The 26,856-nt window shown below is 36.7% G+C and overlaps 1 long non-coding RNA gene across 7 annotated transcripts in view; it reads left to right on the forward strand.

Annotated features, from left to right (window-relative positions):
- Window positions 1-26,856, forward strand: part of LOC140698139 (uncharacterized) — a 785,970-nt gene that overhangs the window by 95,960 nt on the left and 663,154 nt on the right. For 5 of the 7 annotated variants that reach the window (XR_012075665.1, XR_012075663.1, XR_012075669.1 and 2 more), the window contains exons 2-3: window positions 2,120-2,250; window positions 4,289-4,357. This is a non-coding gene — a long non-coding RNA (uncharacterized lncRNA). Of the gene's footprint in view, window positions 1-2,119; window positions 2,251-4,288; window positions 4,358-4,597; window positions 5,413-26,856 lie in introns of those variants that run through there. The other 2 variants (XR_012075667.1, XR_012075668.1) reach the window with 2 other exon arrangements.

Here is a 26,856-nt window from a genome sequence, read left to right on the forward strand (position 1 = left end):
GTAAGTCAAGGTCATTGTTAACAATGAAGTCACAATACTATTCAGCCATAAAAAAGAATAAAATAATATCATTTGCAGCAATATGGATGGACCTGGAGTTTGTCGTTCTAAGTGAAGTAAGCTAGAAAAAGAAAGAAAAATGCCGTATGATATCGCTTATATGTGGGATCTAAAAAAAACAGAGGACACAAATGAACTGGGATAAACTGGGAATTTGAAAGTTGCACCTCTTGGGGAGTGATGGAAATGTTAGCTATCTTGATTGTGGTAGTGGTTTCGTTGGTATATACATCTATCAAAATTCATCAAATTGTACATCTGAAATGTGTAGTTTACCATACAGGAACCATATCACAATAAAGATATTAAAAAAAAAAAGAATGAAGTGAACTCTGATCATTCTGATACAATTGAGACCACAAACACAAACTCAGAAAAATGAATTCTGATATTCCCACAGACCCAATAAAATAAGAGACCAGCATCCCTAGGAGCCAGAACTCAGCAATGGTAACTAAAGTGTGAAGTTACATAGAGAGTAAATGGCAGAGATAGAATTGGGGTCGGGGTTTGGTCTGGATTCATGTCCACAAGAACTGGGACTCCTACAGTAAGAACACAATACTGAGAGATGTGAAAGTGATCTTTCCCTTTTGTTTAGAAGTCATGCCTAGTGACTGAGATCAGCAACAATTGTGGAACTAACATTTTGGTAAACCCCTCGTTAGATTCTTCTGCATCTTTAAAAAGGCATATATTAAACAGGGAAGAGATACTACAGATCAGTAAATGTACATGTTTTATAATTCCTGGGTCCTGCTCTGCTGCAGTGTTCAGTGAATGCAAGTGCAGTGGATACCTGGTCACAGACCATATTTGCGTAACCATAATGCAGGGAATTAAGAAAGCACCATATTTTGTGTACCTTTTAGAATTACATGAAAATGAATGCGCTTTTTCTTTTTTTCCTCAACACTGGTTATGTAAAGCAAATATTTATGATAATTTTTAAATCCTTGTTTCATTGCAAAAATAAAGAATTTTCTAACACAAAGGAGACAAATGGCTAATTTAAGACCATTGAATGATTAAAATGTATGCACACAAGATCAGAAAGCGTGGTTAAATTGCACACAGCAATCACAATAAAAGAGGAGAAATTTATTGCCAAATAATTAAATCTCTCTTTAAAGTGTACCTTTTTCTATACAAGCAAATTCAAAATCTTACTGAACCTTTTCTTTTTCTCAGAAAAATATTTGCCAGATTAAGTCTTTATCCTCATCACGCGGCGTTTTCTTAATTGTTTGGCTATCTTCGTTTATAAAAATGTTCAGTAGAGGCCATGGCTGAGTTGGCAGATCTACCTATTATTTATATGAGGTGGGCAGGGAGGTGGAAAAGTGGTCATGAACTTCTGCAGCTCACTGAATAATAGTCAGAGTTAACATTTATTGAGCACATACTAGGTGTCAAGGAGTGTGTTAATTTTTTTAAATGGATTGTCTACTTCAATTAACTCTATGAATTCAATATGAGAAAACTGATATGTAGAGAGATTAATATAATTTCCCAGAATCGAATAATTAGGAAGTGGGTAGGCTAAGATTCAAAGCAGCTAGAGTCTGTACTTCCAACCAGTGGTTACAGTCTTCATTTTCTTAATCAGGCTGAAGGCAAATTGTTAGCCCAGGCCTTCACACCCACTGGTTGCTAGACTAAGTTGAACTTAACATTGAGAAAAACGTGATACCTCTTAAATGTACGTCTATGACATTCTCCCTGATAGATTTGGATTTTCTAATAGTGAAAGATATTTTTTTAATGAGCTTATGTTATCAGTAACTGATAGCTTTGTCACAAGATTTTTATTATTGTTAACCATAATAGCAACAACAGTAAAGAAGAAGGTAGTAGCACCTAATACGTACTGAGCATTTACATATGCCAAGAGTGGTATTTCAAGAATATCTGTGGTTTTTGCTTTTTCTTTGGACATTTGCTACTCCAGCCAGTCCAAGTGTTTAAAATGCCTCTCTCTTTTCTCTCCTAATCACACCACCTTGGCCAAAGGGAAAATACATGACCTACACTCAACTAATCAATGTTTCTCTTCTAGGAATTTGAATCTTGAACATAAAGACAGAAGGTAATTGGAATTGTGTCATTCAAAATAACCCCTGAGATGACCCATGAGTTCCCATGTCTGAGACACCCAGAACTATTCTATTTCTGATTTTCCTGTGACCAGTAAGCTTGTGATTGTTTTATTTTGTACTGTTTTGTTGCTAGCACAATGTAGTAGTTAAACTTATATGGTTGCCAGTGAAAAACTTGAATTTTGGCTCAGTGCTTGTGGCTGGGATTATGATCTCAGGATTCAAAAGACAGAAACTCAGAAAAGTTAAATGAAAAGATAGACCTAGATGTATGAGATTCTAATGCCAAAATTCTTACCCAATGTCCAGAACAGTGAAAGCTTTGTGGTTTTAATCCACTTAACAAGCTAACAAGTTAGTCTGCTACCATACCGTAGAAACTGGCTGAAGACACGAGACTCTTGGCTCAGAGACAAAGGATGTTATTGCTCACAGCAAAAGCAGTAACCAGAGCTACATGATCATTTGTGCTGGTTACCCCACTTACTCCCCTCACCAAGTCTAAGGGGTACATTACAGAAGAGAAAATCTGGATTATAGGATTCACCACTTTCATAGTACATGAAAGCAAGTCTGCTTTTTGTTAGGGGAGAAGAAGGGGTAGAGACATTACCTCATTCCTCAAGGTTGCTTTCTGCTAATACAGTCCTGAAAAATGGTTCAGGTAAAGAAACTCAAGGTCTTGCATTCTTGGTGTACCCAGCAAGAATGTGCAGGGATGCTCGAGGTCCATGGCAGATGGCCTCTTTTTTTTTTTTTAAGCTTATATATATTTTTATTGAAGTATAGTCAATTTACAATGTTTTGTCCATTTCTGGTGTACAGCATAATGCTTCAGTCATACATGAACATACATATAATTGTTTTCATATTCTTTTTCATCATAAGTCACTATAAGATATTGAATATAGTTCTCTGTGCTATGTAGTATGAACTTTTTTTTAATATTTATTTTCTATATGTCAGTATCTGCAAATCTTGAACTCCCAGTTTGTCCTCCGCTTTTCCCCCTGGTAACCATAAATTTGTTTTCTATGTCTGTGAGACTGTTTCTGTTTTGTAAATAAGTTCGTCTTTTTTCGTTTAGATTCCATGTACAAGTGATATCATATAGTATCATATATTTCTTTCTCTTTCTGGCTTACTTCACTTAGAATGACAATCTCCAGGTCCCAGATGGCCTCTTTCAACACTTCCTGTGCTCTATTGCTTTTCAGACTTTGAGGTGGCCATATTAGTGTTCCAATAAATTATAAGATAAATCTTCCATTCCTCCTCCTTCCTGTGCCCCACTCTCATTTTTCCGTTAGAGAGTAAAGGGAAAGTCTCAGTTAGTAGAGGCAACAGCTCTGCTTAGAAATATTTCAGGACCTTTTCAGGTCACTTAATGGGCATAAATTTGGTGAATAGTGCAGGGAACACAACAAGAGAAAGACTGTGTAATCATATTTGGCTTAATATGCTTGTGTTTGGTTGCCTTGGACAGAAAGGACACGGGAATCTAAATCAATGTAATGTATGCATATACAGAGCTGTGCACACACTGAAAAATAAAAGCATAATTAGTATCAATGGGTATTTCAGTAACAGTATTTACTGAGCATCTGCTTTAGTCCAGATACCTCATTGGATGCTATGAATGTAGGAGTGAACTGAATAATTTGGGCTCCTGTGCTCAGGGGACTTGCCATCTAGTGGTATTTATGGAGGTAAACTCATATATTTGGGACACTTAAGTAATGTTTGTACAGCACTTTATAAGTCCGTTCTTGTCCATGTGATCTTAATTCATGTCATCCTAAAAATAACCTAGAGATGGCAGTATTACAAATAATAGTAGCTGATAAATAAGGAAACTAAGGCTTAGAAATGATTCATTTGCTGAAGATTGTACCTCCAGCAAGTAATTGAACCAACACTCACAGAATACTTTTTGGAAATCTCATTTATTCATTCAACAAACACTTACTGACCTCTGTGTGCTAGGCACTGTGCTATGTACTGAATACACAAAGAATTACTAATTTGGGCCTCCTATGTTCCATAATGTCTTAAGATACTTTTCTGTGTTGTTTAGTCTGTATGGAATGGTTTTCTTTCCTTCACCTGGTAAATATTCTGTCTTCCAGATTCAAGTTGATGATCTTCAACATAGCCTTCCCTACCCTCAAATGGCCTCCATGAACTTCTGCTTTTTTGTGAGTATCGCCTTTATCATCAAATACTTATTTCTGTATATATTTCTTAGGGGTACAGATTTCTAATTAGACTGCATGCTCCCTGAGGGGAAGAACTGTGCCTACTTTCATTGACCATGTTTTAATCAACATGTAGCAGAATTTCTGTCACATTGTTATGCACTCAGCTAACTGTTTGAATGAAGATGTGAATGACTTGTAAAAGTACCGTAAACATGGTTTATAGTAGTTATCATTTAGTTTGCAGATTGTGAAAGGTATTATCAAGTCCGTTTTTCAAGAGGGGAAAACTGGATTCAGAGACCTTACCAGGATCTCCCACGGTGGCACAGCTAATGCAGACGGAGCTGGATTGGAACCCAGGTCAACATGGTATCCAAGCCAGGGCTCCTTACAACCACAACAGAAATTTTATTTGTGTCCTCAAGGAAATAATTTTTCTCTAAGAGACCTTTATTCCCCCTATTTGTATCTCACAACAACTTTCATGGACCTGTAGATTGTCTTTCTCATAGATCCGTAGCTCGCTCCTCAGCTGTATACTTTCTTTCCTCCTATTTCCAGCTAAATGTCCAAGCAGCACACAGCAGAAGGTGATCTGGAAGGAAAGGCTGGCAGGGGAAGAATCTGTAATTAAGCAAACGAGCAATAGCAGACAGTATCCATGGGCAGTACCACCTGGACTGACCTTCTAGCCAATGCAAATGTGACCTTCTAGAGGCCTGGTCGTGGGGGTGTCAGAAGCTTTAGCTGCCACAGCAGAAATCACTTGGGGGAGAAGGGAGGAGGTTGGAGAGAGATGACTTTGTTACATAGCCCGTTGTTCCCTGGGCAGAGACTGCAGGCCTAGTCTTCAAAGGCCTGCTGCTGTTTTGTGTGTTCAGAAGCAATTTGGAAAATGCCATTGTGTCAACTTTATTTCCTTGCTCTCCAGGGGCACTCAGTAGTTACCCATAAATAATCCCACCTGAGGCCGAAAAGTTACTGTAAGGTATTCACTATACTGGGCTTAACCTCCAACATATAGGAGCCAGAATTTTTAATAAACTTTGTCTTAGAAAGCTTATTGATTTTTTTTCTATGATAAAAGAAATGCGCACTTGTAGGAAAACTTAAAATTATAAGGTATCAAGCAAATGGAGAATGTATCTGTAGTCCAGGTTTTATCATACATTCACTCCATGATTTATTCCAAGTTTCTCAAAAAATATGCTCATCTTTCTCTTATATGTTTACCAAAGTGTAGTGTTTTTTTTAGGAGATTGTTTTTTTAGGAGATTGAGGTATTTAGCACCCTAAAATTCATTGTTGTGTTATGTCTTCTTTAACTCCAGCACGCCAAGTAAAATCTTGGTGAATACAAGTGTTGTGACTTCTTTTTCCAGAATTCATGAGTTCATAAGTCACAAATCAGATTTATTCAGTTTTTTAATCAAGTCCTTTCTAGGACTTTGTGCACTATCACACCCTTTAAATAACTGCGAAACCAGCTCTTCATGAGAATTTTATTTACTGGGCGGGGTGAGGGCAAGATCTGCTGAACCTCCAAAAGGTCAGGAAAAAATGACTCAATAAAAGAAAGAGTTGATGGGTGGATGAATGTGTGTATGAATGGATGTATGAGTTCTGTGGAATTAGGATGTGTACCTTATCTTCAGTTTTTTTCTTCAGAGTTTACTAAGCAGGTGTGGTGTGTTTTCACAGTGGTTCTCAACCTGGGGGTAATTTTGCAATATGATATTTGGCATTTTTGTTTTCACAACTGAAGGATGGGTGTGCTACTGGCACCTAGCGGGTAAAAGACAGGGATGCTGCTAAACATCTTGCATTGCACAGGACATCCCTTCTTCTCTCACAAAAATGAATTATCAAATTGTCTACCTCTCAGATGTCAGTAGTGCTGAAAGTCTGAGAAACCTTGGGTTAGCATAAGGGTGGCTATGTTTCCTGGAACTCAGGGGACATACCTACAGGTCAGACATGGAAGATTCTTGTGTGCAGATAAGCAAGATTATAAAAGTGACAATAAAACAATGCCATCTCTTCTATTAAGGAAAAAACCATCTTCTTTTCTTGGCACAGATGGTCTTATGCCTGTAAATCTGCCATTCTTTCAGTAATCACATGAAGAAAATGGATGATTTAAAGCAGTTATAAGGTTTATCTTGCAGAAGGAAAGTGTGGGTGTCTGAAGAAGAATAGTAAACATAAATTCTGTTTTACATCTGAGAAACAAAGCCATTTAGAGTATAACACTGCTTCCATCTGAACTATGGCTGAAAGGGAGTTATAAGATATGGTCAATGATTTAAAATGATTTGTGAGTGTTTTTGTAAAAGAAATACAAAGGCCTGGGTAGAGCCTGGCCTTTTTGATGTGTCATAATAGAATTTTATACTGTTTTTCTCACAGTCAAATAAAGTTCAGTAGTATAGATAGATTGTTACCTTGTATTAGTACTGTCTAGGCTGCCTGTCAGAATGCTTTATTCCAAGAGAGAGATTTATATTTCACAAAGAAATGATTTCTAAAGCTCTCCCATTAATACTATTTCATTGAGAGAAAAGCCAGTTTCAGTCATTCCACCCACTGATTGGGAGATTAGCCCAAAATGAGCTCTTACATGAAATATTTTTTTATTTTTTCTATTGAAATAGGGAATAGTATTTTAATGCTGTGAAAGAGAACATAGGAAAATGACTGGTCTCTTTACATAAAATTCTACTTGTGATTTCCTTTGGTTTTCCATCACCATGAAATCAGCTGGTGGAGAGTATCCCTAACAGTTAACATTGCTCAAGTACATAGCTGCTAATGCAGTATACTTTATCAGCATGTATGTACAGAGTGCTCAAACAATGTACCTAAGGAAATAGATCCATAAATAGGAAGAAATTTATACTCTTTGGAGGAAGAAATAATAGGAAGAAATAATATACTCTTTGCCTGGAACATTCTTCCTTCCTCTTCTTCTCCTTATTAATCAATTCTTTTACTTCTTCTATAAACTACTATAGAGGGAATACCTACAGTATTTCCAGTACGGTTTTAGGATCAGAGAACATGATTGTGAAAAGCAAAGTAAATAAGCAAAAATGGTTGTTTCCACATGCCAAGCATTGTCCAGGGTGCTGAACGGACAGATTTGTCAAGCTCACGTAGAAAGAGAATCTGCACGTAGGGAATGGCATATTAGAAAAGGACAGGATCAGAATTTGGGACCTCAGCTCTTATGCAGTATTACAGCTCATCAGCTCTCTGACCTTAAATACAACCTTTAGCCTTTCCTATAAAATTATTTTCTTATGTAAAGTCAAAGTCCTATGTGAGATTCCTTACTTAGTGAAAGAGTGGTCTCCAACAAACATTTAACTCAATTCAATACAATAAGCATTAATGGAGTAACTATACTGAACTAGAACTTAATTGAATGGCAGTGAGGACTGAGATACAAAAGGAATTAAGTCCTTGATATCAAGGAATGAACATAAAGAAAAACAAATATATGAACTCTTTATTTGACTGTTAAGCTAAAGGGACACATCACATTTGATGTGACAGAAGAAAACTTTGTCTAATTCACTAGTAAACATACGTGTTTATACATTTCTATACGTATATACAGAGGCTAACCTACTTAAATATACCCTCAGTGTAACAATTTCTGTCTGCCCCTCCAGATCCACTATCTACTTTTTCCCTTTTGGTCTTGTGCCATGAGAGACTGACCTATGTGTAGACTATATCCATGGAAAGAAGGAGGGTGGACAGTGAGCTTGGGGTGTTTAATTCCCTGGATCCTCATTGTGACTCGCTGAAGGCTTGTTCTCTCTTTTAACTGCAGTTCTCAGCTATCATAGAAGAGCTCTCAGCACATAGCCTTGTCCACTTTGAGCAAACCCCCTCCTCTTTTTACCCATTCTATTTTGACTCTGGGGTACTGTAATACCTTCCATGGGTTCTATATCCTCTTCTCATGCTTTAAAATAGTCTCTTTATTAAACTCTTCTCAAAATATCCCAATTTCAAAGTGTCACATGTTTCCAGCTGGGACTCCACTTGATAAACTCCATTATCACTTTATATTATTATGTTACCTTAAGCAGCTATTTATTGAACATTTACTATGTGTCAGCCAATACAAGCACTATGCAGATTTCCCCTTTTAATATTCTGTTAAGAAATAATAATTTCATCATTAGAATCCATGTAATTTTACCAAGATATGCAGAGTCTATGACATTTCCCCGAATTTTTGCTTACAGTAGAAGTGATGTCACATTATAAGGCTATGAAAAATTCTGGGGCAATGGAAAGTGAGATTTGGGAGGTGGGCAGTGGCCTGATTATGACAAAAGTGATGATGATGATGATGATGATGATGATGATGATGACAGAGGTTAAAAAACTTTGAAATTTATAGAGCTTATGCTGAGGTAAGTGCTATGTGGCTTATTTAATTTTCACAGTGAACTTATGAAGTAGGTAGTATCGATAGCCCCATTTTTAATATTCACTTCCACAGATACCTTTACTATTCTACTTGACTCTTGCTCTTATCAGTATCCAATGAATTTCTGTCTCTCTCTCTTGGAAACTCTCCTTCAGTCCTTGGATAATGCCTTCCTCAGCCTTCAGTGGGTACACTAGGAAGATCTTGATACGTAGATTGGTCAGGAAACAAATTGACATACCTTTGAGGGAGTGGTAGTGATATTTAAATTAACTAAAAATTAATTTAAATTATTTAAATACCAATGCACATATTAATACAGTTAGCTTTAAAAAACTGAGATGTAATTGGCATATAGCATTGTATTAGTTTTAGATGTACAACATAATGACATTTTGTTCAAAACCTGTCACTGTGAAAAAGGGTCTTTTCAGTGCTGCTAGATGTGATGGAAAGGAAAAAAAGTAAACCATTGTACCTTGCAGAATCCAACTCCACATTTGATGTTTGAATAAAGCCATCCTTCCCACAAATATCCTTACATGTTTAGACTACAGAGGGACATGACTGAATTGTGTTAAGAGCATGGGCTTTGAAGTCTTGGCCAGTGATTTAAATTAATTATGTCTGTCACTGTAACTGTGTGACCTTTGGTAAGTTACTGAATGTCTCTGAGCCTCAGACTTCATCTCCTAACTAAATCCTACCTGCCAAGACTGCTGAGAAGATGAAATAAGTTGCTATATGTAAAACACTTAGCATGTAACAGGAGCTCAAAAATAGTGCTGAAAGTTTCTATTTCCAGTATTAATTTATAATACTAACAATCATGCAGAGGTAAAAAAATTAAATAGCTTTGAAAATGAACTCAGACAGAAAACTGTAGCTTTCCCCCAATCTCTGACTGAACTCATGACTGGATTGCTTTGAATGGTACAGACACATGCCTAATATGAGGCAGGATGGGACAGTGGTTAAGGCACTACTTTAGAATGGGACTTCCTGGGTAATCTTGGGCAGATCACTAACATCTCTTTGCCTCACTTTTCTACTGTGTAAAATAAATATAATGGGGCTATGACAGAGTTGCAGTGAAAATTAAATCAGCAAATGCATGTAAGTAGCTTAGACCAGAATAATACCTAAGGCAGGATGGTATAGCTCAAGTGGTAGAGCATGCTTAGCATACGCAAGGTCGTGGGTTCAACTCCCACTACCTCCTCTAAAAATAAATAAATAAGTAAACCTAATTACCTCCCAAAGTAATAATAAAAAATAATAAGGCATTGCCTAGATCTAAAAAAAGCTTTATTATTATTATTATTATTATTGTTAGCCCCTTTCTTTCCCAGCAATAGATTGAAAAAAGCTATGCGTGTTAAACAAAACAAAAACGCTTACCTAAAGACTCTTGGGGAAAAAAAATAACTCCTTTAGTTATCAATAAGACTGTAGGTGGGAAAGTTTGGAAAATGTGTGTTTTTTAAGATTTTAAAATATTTTTTGTGAGTAAATGAGGAAGCTGATCATTGGCTTTTCAATTTTAGTAATAAAATAAGAGCTTCATTACTTATGGACCTTGTGGACATGTGAAAATCCTTTAAACTTTGAGAATGTGAGTTATTTCATCACTGAATTGAAATAAAATATACCTGAGTATTAAATAAGGTAATGTGTAAGTCCAGAATACTTTTCTGTATATCGCTATCCTACTTAATTAGTTCCTTTTATTTTTTAGTTCTTGCCTTAGCTATTAGTTTCTCCCAGTGCCTTTCTGTAGCAGAGGATACCTGTCCGGAGCCTGTTGAGCAGGCGTGGAATTGTGGAAAAGTGGTAAATACCCACTAAGAGGGGAACAGGAGTCAATGGATATCTTTTGCCTTCATGCCTCAAGGGAATAATTCTGTACACTCTCCAAAGAGTCCAGCAGTATCATCATAGCTTACTTGATAATGTACTTTTCCCCTTGGCTTTCCTTTCTCCTTTATTTCATTCTTTGTAGTCCTGACACCTGCTTCCCATGATCACTTCCCAAATAAGCCACTCGTACACAAGCTCCTTTCCCAGACTCTACTGTTGAAGCTAAGAAGGACATCCTTAGATTCAAGCAAGATACCAGACAGAGTGGACTTGCTTGACCTACCTCTCATATGCAGTATTTTCTGACATTTTGGGAAAAAGATAATCAGGAGTTAGTAAATCTAGACTCTGTATCATGTATTTTGGTTTGTTTGTTTGTTTGCAAGGTGTAACTCTAACTATTTGAAGACCAAAGGGAATTTATAGAAAAGAGACAGGATGCCACAATGCTACAATTTGCATTTCAGGAAGAAAAACAGCCTGAAGAATTCTTGAAACATCAGGAGCAGAAATCTATGGGTCATCTCTTCAAAGTAGCACAATGAGGTGCCTCAGAGGCAACTATTTTTGTCTCTGAGTCTTCAATAAAGGGTCACACTCCACCAAAGGATGGCTGATCTACCTGCAGATCTCTGTGTCTAGCAATAGGGCCCCTCATTTCAATCCCTAGAGAATCTTAGAGTTGGGGAAAGGCAGAATCCTAAGGTCAGGATTATGGGCAGATGGAATGCCTAACCTAGTTGTAAGTCCAGCATTCCTCTTTTGTTCTTTTTTGACTTTCAGTAAGTCACTCTCCTCCTCCAGTGACCTCTGGAAGAGAGGTGAACACAACCAGACTAATTTTACGTTATCTAACTTATATTTTATTTTATTTAAGCTCTGACTTATATTTTAAAATATGACCTGTAATTTTGCTCTTGCTGGATCACAGATATTCAGATTTTAACGTCTTACTTTCTGCTTCAATAGCGATTTATGCTTGAAAACTTCTGATATCATTTTATTTGACTACTAGAAACACAACTGAAATGGCTATAATGGCTGTAGTTTAAAAATAAAAAATTAACACTGCCATATGCACAAGTGGTGAGGTGATAGGCAGATGAAAATCATGAATGAAGCATATATACAGAATGGAGAAGTACTTTCCATGAATTAGTAAGTGAATGAATGAGCCCTGGTTTGTGGCACTATCATTTTAAGGGAAAAAAAAACCCAAAACTATTGTTTATAAGGGAGTTGATATTTGAGAAGGTCAGTATTGTTATTCTTTTATCAAATTCTCCAGCTTTTTCCAAATTCTATCCTAAAAGTTAGATGATCAGAATACAAATTAAAATGTTCCTTTCGTCTTCAACATTTATTGAGCTGTTGTGATAGTGAATTGAATAATATGAAAATGCCTTCTGCAAAATGGTGGTTAAGTGTGTTATTACTTGGTTAACTCATTGTCTTCAAAAGGAAATCCAGCTCAGTCATTGTATTAAGTGAAGAAGATAACATGTGAAAGTACCCACTTTCATTTGCTTTCAATGTTTATTAAACTATTACTATTTGTCAGACCTTATCCCATGCTAGTGAGATGGGAGGGAAGGGGGCAGGGTAAAACCACTAAAAGAATGACACAGCAGTTGAGAACAGGATAACTAGTTAGAACCAACTTGGCCCAAGGTGGCAGAAGATTTGACTTCCAGTGGACCTTGAGCCTCATTATAGGCTCACTGTAATATATTAGCATGCTAAATGATGCACCCACAGGTGGCATGACGGTTCCCAGGGTGACCATAAAAGGCCCAAAAGTGGGTGGGTGGGGGGCAATTCCTGGAAATCCTCACCCCTTCCCCAAAACAGTTGGTATAATCTTCCCAGTCGTTAGCATATGAAATTACCCAGCGCATAAAAACTAACCACCGCCACACCTCAGGGGCGCCTCTCTTGCCTTCTGAGACTGTCTGTGGAATGTGTGTCTCCCTGAATAAATCTACTTTCATTTTACTATGGCTGGCTCTTAAATTCTTCTCTGTATGAGACAAGAGCTTGTATTTTCTGACAATAATAGTGACTTTATTTTATTCACTATCACCTTCCTCAAACCAACCACAGTTCAGGTCATAGCCATGAAAGGCATATTCCTTTCTTTTTAAGAGTCTTTCCTTGTGGTATCCTTCATCTTTTCATTTCCTTCCTTTTTCTTGGCTCCTATGTCACCCCACTTCTCCATCACATTCATTTCTTCTTTAGATGGATACACATTATGCTTCCTATTTAAAAACAGGGGGTTGGGTGGAGATTTATATGATGACTCTATATGTGTGTACACATGCATAAATATATATATTTGAATTAGCAATTAGAAAATATAGAGGGCCCAGTTTTTTACCCAAAGTGGTACCTGTATTAATTCTGGTTCTGAATGTGCTCATTTCTTCTGTTCTTTCTGATTAAATTTACAATGAGTTTATGTCTCATTTTACCTATGCATTCATCTGCAGACATTCTAATGCCCCTTTGAAGCCAGATGGGGCATAAATCTTAAATAAATAAGTTACAAATATGATAAAAGATCACTACCCTGGTTAGCTTATACCATAAAAATGAATCCAATAAGCATATAAATATATGTGAATTCTGAAATAAAATACCATCTGCTTTTGCAGGAGTAAAAACACATTAATTTTATATCACAACATGTTATCCTGTAGAAATTCAATTCAGTGATATAAATAAAGTATCTAAATATGTGTGGAATGCTCAAATTATCTTCCTGCTCCTGCCAAATTAAAAAATTTTTTTTCTTTTTCTTTTTTTTTTGCAATAATGTGCACTTAACTGAGTTAGATTTTAACGTCTGGAACTGGCAGATTTCCCCAGAGTTGCATCAGATATCAGAATCAAGGTTTATTAACATTACAAAGAGCACCACTGTCCTACAGTGTCCCCTTTATCAATTTGAGCAGCTGCCTCAAGGCAATGTATTTAACCTTGGGAAATGTGATAGAAATTCTGGGTAGTCAAAACCTGCGGGCAGATTTCCTCGACTGGGATCTACTATAAAGCTTTATTTAGCTGCAACACAGGAGAAAGATGAAACTCTTATTATCATTTGATGTTTATCATTTCCATTCATCCCTTCTAAATCCCCTGAATACTGTTACTTTTACTTATAAACAGCAATATTCCATTTGCTGGCAGGACATTGTTTTCGCCACTGAGAATGTCATTAAAAATAAAGGCCTCTGAGAAAGGGGTGCTAAATATTAAAAAATAGATTCCTATTTCCTTCAAGGTGTTTTAGAGCAAGAAGCTAGTTTGACTTTTTTTTTTTTAAATAGAGCTTTATTTTCTATTTTGGCTGAAAAAGGCTGTTGTTTGCATGATTACTTGCTTAAAATTAGAAATCAATCAGGAACAGTGTTGGTGACCGGATAGTGAGTGGGCACGCTCAAAAATGACTGATGGCATAGCCATCGACATAACCCTTTGAAAAAGCATACTTGGCAAGATTTCGTAATAGACTTAAAACCTTTTATAGTTTTGATCTAGTAATTTCAGTTCTGGGAATCTATCTTATGGAGATAACTATTATTTATTAAGAGAATGGGCTATTATTTTTATGCCTTGTGCTATCATCCCTTTAATTCGTAAAACAGAATGAATTCAGTCTTACAGATGAGGACGCTGAGGCATAGGGAGTTTTAGCAGCTTCCCAAGATCCCACAGAAAAAAAAACAGTAGAGTTAGGTCTTCACCCCAGGCGCTCTAACATCAGTTTGAACACAAAATCACTAAAACCTCAATACTTTGTATAACATCTTATCTCCTAAAATATTCGTTGCCTTTGTATTTATGATGATCCGAAAGTTAAAAATAATATAAAGAGAATGGTTAAGTAAATTATATTACATAAAATAATATAAACAAAGTTTTTATATTGATAACTTTTAAAAATAATCTGAAATCTAAATGTATGATAAAAGCACATTTATTTAAGCTACAAATAGCAAAAAAATAAAAAAAATACAAAAGTAAGAAACATCAAAATGTCAATAGGGATTGTATTTAAGTTGTGCAAATATGTTTGAATATTTATCCCTGTTCTACTTTTTTCGATGTTTTCTCTTTGTCTGTAATGAGTATATAATGGTAGAAATAATAAATATATTTATTTTAAACACTGACATTTAAAAATGTCTGTCAAGAACAATGGAAACTTCTTTTAAGTTAAAAATCCTCTACTTTTATTGGTCACTCTAGTTGCAAAACAGTGAAAGTAGCGACTTTCAGTCTCATTTTTAGTTGGTATATCAAGGATCATAGTACTTTCTGATACTAGGGTCAATGTACTAATCTATCTGGAAGGTCAGAAAGAGAACAACTTTTGCTTCAGATCACAGAGGTTTAGATTTACAAAAATTTCAGGGTTATGCACACTTAGTGACATCTGGTGTCATATTTCCCGCTAAATCTAGAGTATAAAAAATATCCTATCATTTCCACATTAAGATTATGGCTATTTTTGTATCTGTGAACTATCTGCCTACCCAAATTAAGAAAATTAAGAGAAAATGTGTTATTTGGCACTTAATTCAAAATAAAATTTGTGACCTCTAGTATTTGCCTTAAGAAATGAAGCTGATAGAGCAATCTGATCAATTTGCCAGTTTTTGGTATATTTTATTTTAGTTTCATTAAAAAGAAAAAAACTACATTTTTTTTAGGCAGATGAAAATCCCTTACCTTGCATGGCATATCTCTGATCCCCAAGAAACTAAACTTTGACTCCGTATGTCACCTGGGCCCACATTCTCATTTCCCAGCCTTAACCTTCTCTCTTACTTCTTTCTAGCATGGGAAGATTTATCCATTAAAAGCTGATCTATTTCTTCTTTTACTGGTTTTCTAACTATTTTGTCCTTAAGAACCTATTGATGCACTATTCACTACCCTCTCCCATCTGAAAGCTTATTTTTTTCTTTTGTTTTTCAGTTCTGAATTCTTTCTTTCAATATGGTTAGTGTTTCTCATATTTGTTTGCCAAATTAAGACTTAAAAAAGCTCAAGTTGTTTTTTTTTTTTTCTTTTTTTAAAGATCAGTGCTATCCAGTAGAACCCTCTGCATTGGTGGATATTTTCTGTATTCATTGCTGTCTACTATGGTAGCCACTAGCGACATGTGGCTACTGTGCACTTGAAATGTGGTTTGTGCAGCTGAGGAACTGAATTTTAAGTTTTATTTTATTTTGATTAATTTAAATTGAAGTAACCAGATGTAGCTGGCAGCTATCATATTAGATAGTATAGGTGAACATATCCCTGTAGATTAATAAAATCCTAATCTATTTTTATGTTTAGAGAGAAAATGGAGCACACTGGAACATTCATGTATTTTCTCATTCCGTTGACAGTCTCCTCTTTCTTCTGTGTCCTTTCCATCATTTCTCCTTTCTTCTCTTCCATTCTTCTTTCCTCCTTCCCTTTCAACAAGGATCTTTGACCCTTGGTTGGCAGTGTAGAGACAGGAAATCTTGAGGACCAATGGAAGAAATAGTGATTGTTCACAAAAACAGAATGGAGGGAATTGACTCTGGAGAAAGTTCAAGAGTTTTCTTCTCTTTTAATCAATTCTACCTTCAAAGAGGAAAAATTCTAAGGACAAAATAATGTAAATTTGATAGGAGTATCCCCTAGGGTATCTAATATTCATGAATCCAAACCAGTGAATAAATTCTCTTTACTGTGTAAGCTAGTTTGAAATTGGTTTCTATCAACTAAAAAGTTCTCCCTAATTCGGAAGATTAGCATGAAGATCATTTGAGTGATGTATGTGCAATAGCATGGCACTGTGATTACCTAAGAAGCATTATTTTCTTTCTTCCCTGAATTTCATTTGATACCATGGATAGTGATGTGGTCTGTTACTGGATCCGGTCACCTAGCACATTCATGGAAATCCTGTGGTTCTTATGTTTTGGAGAAAAGAAGCATACTGTGGAGTCAAAATGCCCTATCCTCTGTTTCTCTTAAATACTCTGATGTGGAGTTGTTTTTGGATCATACTAAGTGTGTCACTGATATCTTCTTTTGGCTTGATGCCAGGTGACAGGCTATGAGGCCTGTTACAGTTTGGCAGTTACCACACTGGGCTCAGCTGTTAGTATCTCTTTGCCTTCATTTCAGAGAATCTGATGCTAATGGCAAGACATCAGAAGGCAAGCTATAGAATAACTGGGGTTTCTTTTCAGCAGAGGAGAAATGGAAAGGTCATCCCCTAGACCTTTCCTCTACCCCAGCTGTTTTTTGGGCAGTGCTTCCATTTCGTGGATGAAAAATCAGATTTTTTTTCCCTTTATTTTTCCTATTCCCATGCCCCAGTGCACAGAGGGGAAGCCAAATTGTCCCATTTTTATTACATTACGTGCTGTTTTAGCACAATACTGTGCTTGAAGTAAAAGCACAAAGAGACAGCTGTTATGCAGAAGGCATATGCCCTGCCTGCTGGGAACAGACTCTTCAGATTCAACCCTGAGCCATGGAGTGTGAATCAGCTTATTAGTCTTTTCTAAAAGGCAAATGGAAGTGGAAGGACTGTCTTCTTCAGTTATTCAATTGACTAATACTTGGCTCACTAATATGATTTGGAATTGCGCGCCGACAAACAAGGGGAGCTGAAATCAGTCTACTTAAAGGCAAAGGGTAGGATTTTGGGAGCTCACAGAGAGGGAGAAGGAGTGATGCTATACAAGATGGAAAGGGATAAATGTAAAAGTCCTTTAAGTAAGTGAAAAGCAAGTAATTAGGATAGGGGAGATAAAATTTATAAATGGCCAAAAAAAGCCACTGGAATGTTTGTTGAATGCTCAATATAATAAATATCGGTACAAAAGCCAAAGAATCTAATGTCCTTGGATCATGTTCATAGATAAGTAAGGTCTGTAATGTTAACAGCGAAGTGGTGCTCACTTCCCCATTGGTGATGCTTATAGTTTGAACTCTACTCTGCGCTAAGTGATTTGCTAACATAATCTTATTTACTCATCATGATAATTTCAGGAAATAGATATTTTTAATCCCATTTTACATATGAGTTAACTGAGACTTAAGAGTAGCTAAAAACTTGGCCATACTCAGAAAGAGTTGGATTCAGACCCAGAGGTGTCTGAACCCAGGCTTATCACGGTAGCCCACACCTCGACACCACCCTGGAACAGCAGCCTGTGTGTCAGCAGCGACTAACATGCTGCGCAACTGGTTTCCGTCAGCCGACAAGCTCTAACGTCTTAGCCTCCTAATCGCCAACACATTTCCTATCCCTATCATATCTCTCTTTTCTCTACGGACTTCCCCTTTTCTTTGCTTCTTTGCTGACTAACTCTGTTGTCTTAGGTGGAGATGGGGAGGGAGTAAGGAGAGAACATTGAAAGACTTTAAAGAGCTGAAACATGCAGCTGGAAGGATGTAGGTAACGTTGGAAAAAACTGGCAAGAGTTTGATCTGCTTAGTAGTAGTAGGAAGACCAACCTCTGCGAAGCGAGTAAATAATGACATTTTTCTAAAAGTATTTTAAGTGACAAATTGCTTTCCTCGGTTTATTTGCTGTAAATAAGTATTAGCTATTTTCGGGGTCTTAATAATTACTCAGAAATTTATAATAATATTGTGCCATATAAAATTTGTTTTCTTAAAGTATTTTTCAGGGTTTTATTATGAAAATGAAGACATACCACATGTTAAGGCAGTTCTGCTAGAAGCAATTGGGAAAAAATAGCCCAGATTTTTTTCCTTTATTGTAATTTTTTTATTAGAAAGAGGTTAACCTCTTATTTTAGAAGTAAACCATTCAGCTTTCTCTACTCCCACTTCTTGATCTCCATAAGAGTAAGTATTGGCAGCATTCAGAGTGGTTTGACTTCAGATGAATATCCTGAGGTTTTGGAATTAAAATTAAAAAGAACGTCTGTGGGGCAAAGGTCCTGTTGGTAATACTTTTGTGTGTGTGTTTTTTTTTTAATTGAGGTAAAATTCACATAACATAAAATTCACCACATTAACCATTTAAAAATGTACAATGTATTGGCTTTTTAGCACATTTACAATGTTGTGTAACTAGCATCACCACTTAATCCCAGAACATTTTCATCACCCCAAAAAGAAACCCCACACCCATTCCCCACTCCCACAGCCCCTGCAAACCACCAGTTTGCTTTCTGTCTCTATGAGTCTGCCTGTTCTGGACTATTTATATAAATGGAATCATATAATATGTGGCTTTTTGTGTCTGGTTCCTTTTACTTAGCATAATGTTTTCAAGATTCATCCATGTTGTAGCATATAGTTTTGTATTTCAGTAGGGTTGAAAAAAATCAAGCTTTTCAACATAGATCAAGAGCTAATGGCATTAATCTTCATGTAATCTTGGATATACTTAAGGAATTTTCTTATTTCTTTCATAGCATTTGTGCCCATCCAAGAATAATAGTTACTATATTTTTAATAAAATAGAGGGAGATTCTAATCTTAAGCAAACTGCAAAAACATTTTCCCCTGTAGGGTAGTAGGGAGTTAAGATAAGTAGCTAAAATGAACAATGGAGAAAAAAAAAGATAATTATAATAGAAATTCAACTTAAAAATATTTATTGCAGCTGAGGCTAAGAGTAGTAATTATAGTTTGAGCATCCTGGAAGCCAGTGTGAAAAGGGAGTCTTTGGACGCATACCTCTGAAACGTTACCAGGGTTTCTGTCGCCTGGCCCAAACTCTTAACAGGAGTGCACTATGTGAATACTCATGTAAGGAATGCTGAATCACTTCAGGGAAACTGTCCTCAAAAGCCACAAATATTTTCTTACCTCAGCTGCTGTAGGTATAATTTGCCTTCACATATCCATCTGGTTTTCCGGTGCCCACATGAACTCATCCATAGGTTGAGGGTTTTTCGTGATTGCTTTCCTTTGTCAGGGCTCCGTCTCAATCCCAGACTGTATCCCACGCCTTCTTGGGTTGATGGCTCCCACCTTCTAGATTCCTTGAACCTGTAATAAGCAGTTTTTGCTTCATTCAGTTGTCTTTTGGGTGCTTACCGTGCCAGCTGTGCTATGACTGAGGAAGCTGAGGAGGTGGTACTACAATTAATAAAGACATGGTCCTTGCTCACGAGGTGGTGGTATTTAGTGAGAGATAGGAACGTTTCAGGACACTACAACAATGTATCATAGTAAGGGACCACAGCGTATGCAGGGCTAGGAGTCGTGAATAGACAGAGTGCTCTGTGTAGAGGGCGGTCTGGCATCACGCGCATTACTGTCGTCCTTTCTAAATACCAAGTCAGAGGGAAAAGGAAGAAGCCAAAGGCAGGTCACGGGATTTGCTCAGGGCCACCCTTCTGTTTTTCTCAGACCTCTGACTGACTGCTTTCTTCCTTTATCTCCAATCACTGGCTTTATATTCCAGCTTTTGTGGAAATATCTCAACGTTCATCATTCTGTTTAGTATAGACATCCCTTTATATTAGTGATTAAGATGCTCACTTTCTCCTTTCATCGTCCTGTTGCAACTCTGCTATTTCTTCTTTGGAACTGTTGCTCCACCACATTTTCCTCTGCAGGGTGCTCAAAATAGAGCCTGACATATTTTAGACTCTTCAAGCTTTGCTTATTAAATAAATATATTAGCACATAGTGAAGTGGTGAAAAACTTGTTCTTTAGAGTCTGAAATCCTTCGGTTCCATATCTAGATGTACTACTTGTTAGCTGTGTGACCTTGGGCAAATTAGTTAGCTTTTCTGGGCTTCAAAATCCTCACCCATAAAATCAGGATAAAAATCAACTTACCTCATGAGGACATGCTAGCATTCAATAATACAATGCATACCAAGGGCCTGGTTTATAGTAAATGCTTAATAACTATTTGCTACAACCACATATAGGACTGCAACTCACCCTGAAATTCTCTGGGCTGTTAGAGCCACTTCAGTGGTAAGATTTGTTAACTCTGAGTCTAATTTTTCAATCAGCAGCAGAATTTATTTTTTCTTTAAACTTTTATTTACATTTTTCTGGAATAATAGAATTCTAACAGTCTCCCTTGCTATTATAAAAATAGGCAAATGAAATTATATACTCACTCAGCGATTATGCATTGAACATCTGTTGTCTGGTAGGCACTGTTTAGTTACTGAAGATGCAACAGTGAACAATGCAGACAAAAATTCCTACCCTCTTGGATCCTATATCTCAATATTTACAATCACCGACATGTGTAAGGGACATATTCTGTGCCAGGAATTTCCCAAAGCACTTTATAAACGTTACCCCATTTAATCATTTAAGTGACCCTAGGAGAGAGAGTGCATAATTATCCCCATTTTTACAGATAAGGAAACTGAAGCACAGGGAGACTGGGCCCTGTGTCCATAGGTCTACTGTGAAGAAATCAGTGACAGAGCTGAGAATTTAACTCAGTCAGTTTGGTTCCAGAGCCAGGCTCTTATGCTGTTATTCTATATAAATGACTTTCAGGCAGTGACATTTGCTGAAAAGGCAAATGTGGGAAAATGGGACAGATTTTTGCTTAGCTAATGTTGATCATCAATTTGATACCAAAGGGTAAACTAGCATGAAGCATTGAAAAGGGGGGGGGGAACCCTTACAATCAACACAGCTGGAGACTATTCGGCTTAAAAAATAAGTTAAAAGCCATAAACATCTAGGCCCTTTCTTCCAGGCTTCTGAAAGATAGTTAAAATAAAGTTCCAATAATGTTATTTTTCAAAGAGTGGAAAACCTTTCCAGAAAGCACTGAGTACTATGTGAAAGCAGAGGGGGGGGGCCATCCAGGTAACTGCCCCGGACATCAATTGTCATCTGAGAAAAGGTCTTCGATACACAATTGTCTTTTCAAGACTTCGTCTCTGCTGGGTTTGCATCATCTGTCTTGTGTTGGAAAAAGCCTCTAAACAGCAAAGGTAGGATTTAACCTACCCTGAAATGAAGCCTGCAGTGGAGTCTCCATCTTTTAGCTAGCATGCCTGTGCAAACCCCATTCCCATTAATTATCAATGTAACTCACATACAAGTACACAGCAAAACGCCTGGGGCAGCACAGATGCCTGATATAAATTTATCTTTTATTTTAAATTGTAAATTTTGGGCAAAAACATTTTACTGAAAGACAAAATGATCAAATGTTGTAATATTTGTATTTTCAGCCCCTTCTTGAAATTACATTCTTATCACCTTTCCTGCTGACCTAAGTCATTCCATCATTTAAAGAAAATTACTAGAAATGAATTTTATTATGTTATATGACTTACGTGTCCATCTACATGCCTTCCCTTACACCAGCCTCTCTCTATATATTGCGTATTTATCACTCACCATTTTTAATGTCAAGCTCAAGCCCTGCTTAGTCAAGAAAAACATCCCTGACAAGTTCAGGTTCAGGCACAGTTTTCTCTTTGAACTCTTTTACTGTGATTGTCTAGGTTTCTTAACAATTAAATGAGCAAGTCTAATGGGCGGGGGGCACAGGGAGCAGTTGTAATGCACAGATGAATGCGAATATGAAGTGGACTGTTCAGGCTTAGCTCTCATCAAAGAATTAAGACAAATTCATAAAATAATTTTTTAAAAATGCATTTGATTTGGCTATACATACGTGGCTTGGAGGCATGTTAGACTCCAAAAAGGTAGCAGGTATAAAAATGCTCTCTGGAATTAGCAGGGTAAGCAGGGATACTAGCTTCAGTCCAACTCCGAGGCAGGAAGAATAGTAAAGGATGCAGAAGAAAATCAAGTGATGCTCGGGATACGGAGACAGGTTAACGCACGTGCACTTCTCTTGTTTGTTGTTAATTCTTTTTAATTTTGCTTTTTAAGAGTCGTCCTTAGCCTGGTGCTCCATGTCCACTACACGTCTTTGTCCATTTTCAAGTTCATTGCACAATGAGTAGAAGGTGTGACTCTAAATTGACAGGCTCCAAAAAACCTCAACTCTGTGAGCAAATCACCTCACATCTCTAATCATTTTCATTTGCAAATGAGAAAAAAAAAGAATTTATCTCACAGTTTTGCTATAAATACAACATCTGCTTTGGATCTCAAAATGTTAGATTATTTCTCTCATATCGGAGTTCTTCTCTCCTTGTTTTCATGATGCCCGCAGGTCCTCTGTGGGAAGTACATGTGTTTAAGTAAAAAGTAAGTTGTGTCATCATTTCACGTACGCTTGTCTTATCCCTAGAGAGCTTGCCAGAGCTCTCTGGGGACAGAAATTCTATTCTATTTTTCTTTTTTTCTATCTCAGGATTCTCGGTCCACCATGGACACTCAATATATCTTGTTTGATGATGATTGACAAGAGCAAATTCAATCGCTCTGCTTCACCTTTATGAAAGATGCTTGCCTCCACTAGAATTCTGCATCATCCGTTAACTGTCCCCTCCCTTCTGTGAATTTTGTTGAACCTAAAATCGAATTGGCTGTCCATGTTTCAATTACTTACCATATTTGATTTTTGGAAGATATAACAGAGGATATTTTGGGGAAGTGGGGAGAAGGTAGAGACTTTTACTCTGGTACATTTTTTCTCTCTTAACTAACCATTAAATCATCAGAACTGAGTTAGATTCCAATGCCGTAAAGACTCTTTTTACGCTTTTGGTTTAGATTAATGGTTTAAGGAGTGTTGTCTCAGCATCTTACCTCACACTTTCTTTTATCTTTGCTGCACCTTAGTCTTCACTGGACCTACCTATCTGACCACTCAATTCATTGAAGGGAAGGTGATTTCAAAGCTATATGTTCTCTCCACTGAAATTACACATCCTGAATGTGAAAAATAATGAGACTTACATACCCCAGGGAATATATAATTGGGAAAAATAATACCCCTGGATCAGACACAACTAGCTCCGAATCCGAGCTTTTTGATTTACTAGCTACATCTTGGTTCTAATTGCCCTAAACCTTAGTGCTTTAAAGCAGCAGTTTCATTTTGCTCATGATTTTGTGGGTCAGAAATTTAAGCAGGGCCTGGCTGGGAAGTTCTTACTTGAAGTCTCTCATGCAGGTGCAGTTAGATGTTGGCTGAGCTTGCAGTCATCTGAAGGCTCAACTGGACCGGATGTCCAAGATGGCACACTCACGAGACTGGCAGTTGATGTTGGCTGTCAGCTGGAAGCTCGGCTGGGGCTGTCTGCTGGGGTACCTTCATGTCACCACTCCAACTTGGAAATCTCAGGGTAGCTGGGATTCTTATGTGGTTCCCAGCTTCCATCCAAAGTAGATGAGGCAGCAGCTGCATGGCCTTTTGTAACCAGCTTTGGAAGTCACATAGCATCACTTCTGCCATATTCTGTTGGTTAGAGCAGTTACAAGATTTCCCAGAAAAATAGAGGTTATAGACTTCACCTCAACGTTGGCTTGTAGAAGAGCATGTGGAGGTATTGGTGTGACTATCTTTGGAAAATGCAGTCTGCTGTATCATGTGACTTTTATTAAGTTACTGACATACTTTAAAATCTTCAGTTCCCTCATCCCTAAAGTGGTGATAACTTGTCAGGAATGTAATAATAATCAGATAGATAAGTACATGTTTGCTAAACATTTTTCTTAAAATTCTCTTAAAATTCATTCTTAAATTCATAATTCATTCTTAAGTTCATAAATTCTCTTAAAATTAAGTTTTCTTAAAATTCATTTCTCTTAAAAGTTTGAAATCTGAGACAGTTATCTGACATCCCCCCGTCTAGTTTATCTGCAGACATTTTAGGCCTTTATGCATGTTTATGAATGCATGTCTCTGCAAAGATAATTCTGAGATTATATCTGTGTTTTCATACAGAAAAGGCCTTCAAATCCATTGACTTGAATATATTACAGTGACTGTAATATATCCAAATGCTTCAGTTCTCTAATGGAACATTCCCTAACAGACTGTCATATCTAGTGTAGTTAACCATCCAAATTTAATTATTATTCAAGCAGTGAGACCTAATATTCATTTTCTTGCAAAGAACTTGGCTTTGGTACCTACTGATATGTGCCAGGCAATAGGTTATTATTGAAATAGGAAAGGAGTCCTGACTCCCATTCTGGTTCCAGGATGGAGCGTTTATAGTTTAGGATCCTGATTGCAGGGTTGATTTTGAGTGTTGAAGTTCAAGCTGACCACGCCCAGGAATTGTGCTTTCAGAAAATGAGCTCCCCGCTCTCATCTCCACTTCCATTAGCAACCCACGGGGCCCATGCTCCTCTCTGGTTATTGAGGGGAAAGCAAAGCAGTACAAATTTGCAATAATCTTTTATGTCATATTTATCTTCTTATGAAATATTAAGTAGCTTACCATCTAAATTTAGTTAACATGCCTGCTAATTTGAAGGTGGGGAGGACCCAAACCTTCACATTTGTTTATTTAATGAACATGTCTAACTGAAAAGAAAAGATTCTCCATATAGAGATTCTCGACTATTATCAACAGTAGGTAGCAGGGAAGGATCACTATTTATTATATTATATTATATTATTATAATATAATTGTCAAGTTGTAATAAGACTATAAAGGGAGGAGGCCTGAATAAGAAAAAAAAACGTTTTGTAAAATAACAGTGTAGATCAATTTTTAAATAAGCCGTGTAAAGGCAGAGATATTCAGGAAACTTTCTGAAATATTCCACTCAACACACTGAAACTTTCACAGCTTAACAAGTAACTAAATTCTAGGATCTCCATTTACAAAACTGGCAGGATTCATCTGAATAAAGAGGGAAGAAGGGAGCTAACGTTTTCAGCTATAGTTCTGATGGAGCGGGTCACTTTGTAACTGACGTATGCTTATTACAGAAATGAGAGTTTGGGGATGCTGTCACACTGTACCCAGTTTTCTGTTACATTTTACAAGTAGCGAAAGAGCATATCTGAAAGGATCAAAATGAAGATGAATATGCTTTATTTTAAAAAAAGAAAGAAAACAAAAAGGTTCTTTGCACATAGTGCTAACTTTTCAATAATTTGCTTGGTAGAAAGTTTGAAAATTAAAATGAAAAGAAAGGCATAGTAAGTAAAAATGGCAGCTATAATCTTGTGCACGTATGTTCATTTGTATGAATGTGTACAAACTGTGTTCTCGCGGCACAGATCTAAAGTGTCGCGATATTTTGGACATTTAACAGGATAGAAGAGATCTCTTCTCTTGTGTTACATGCTTTCTGGGAACACAATTATCCCCAATGGGAAGTTTAGGAATGCTTTCTAGATAGAAATTGTGTTTTGTGAACCTAGATCATTTTTACAAATTGGGCTGTATGCCAAGGGATGCATCTTATCCTGATATTTTATTCTATTCTCCCTAAAACAAAAATCTTATACTTAAATCACTGAGAATGAGAAGATGGTTGGGAACCTATTCTAGCTGTTTAGTTTCAAGACAGAAAGGAAATGCAGTTTATAGGCAAAAAAATGAAGAACGCATTTAAAATTCTGCTTCATTAAGAATAATGTCTCTGGGTCTTAAATGCATAGGAATATGCTACATATTTAATACCTCTGATATATAATATTAGGATAAAGTAGTACATGTCAATCCAAATTATCTTGCACCATGATATAGCAAGAATGGTAATGCAATTTCATATTTCCCTTCTGTTAAAAAGTTCCTTTTGTGCCAACTACTGTGCTTAGTTGTTTTCATTATGTTATCTCATTTCATCTTTGCAGTTCTATAATAACAGTTTTTACAGCTGGCAGTTTAGGAGGCTGAATTCTAAAACCTAAACTCCAAAATAAGAATTTCCGATTAACTTTTCTTCCTAGATTAGTGACACATTATTCTTAATTAAATTGTTAGGTTGATCTTAAAGTTATATTTCCTTTCTGTGGAAACCATTTCACTTAGGGAAACAGGCACCTTCAATTCTGCCTCATGAGCTGCCCATGCAAAATTTTATTTGTTGACTTGATTGAAATTGTAAGCATATGAAAGCCTTGGCTAAAACCGGTCCTATGTGAATTGAGAGAAACATGGAATGCAAAGCTTTCCAAAGATGCATAATCAATTTCAGAGGCAATTAATACAATTGGACTAGAAATTAGCCTGGGAAGATTGAGCAATATCAAAACAAGAATTACAGCTCTGAGCATTTGTAATGTGCTAGCAACATTACCTGTGTATTATTGCTAATTTTCCCAAA

The sequence above is a fragment of the Vicugna pacos genome, chromosome 9 (genome assembly GCF_048564905.1).
Source record: "Vicugna pacos chromosome 9, VicPac4, whole genome shotgun sequence".
Lineage (NCBI taxonomy): Eukaryota > Metazoa > Chordata > Mammalia > Artiodactyla > Camelidae > Vicugna > Vicugna pacos.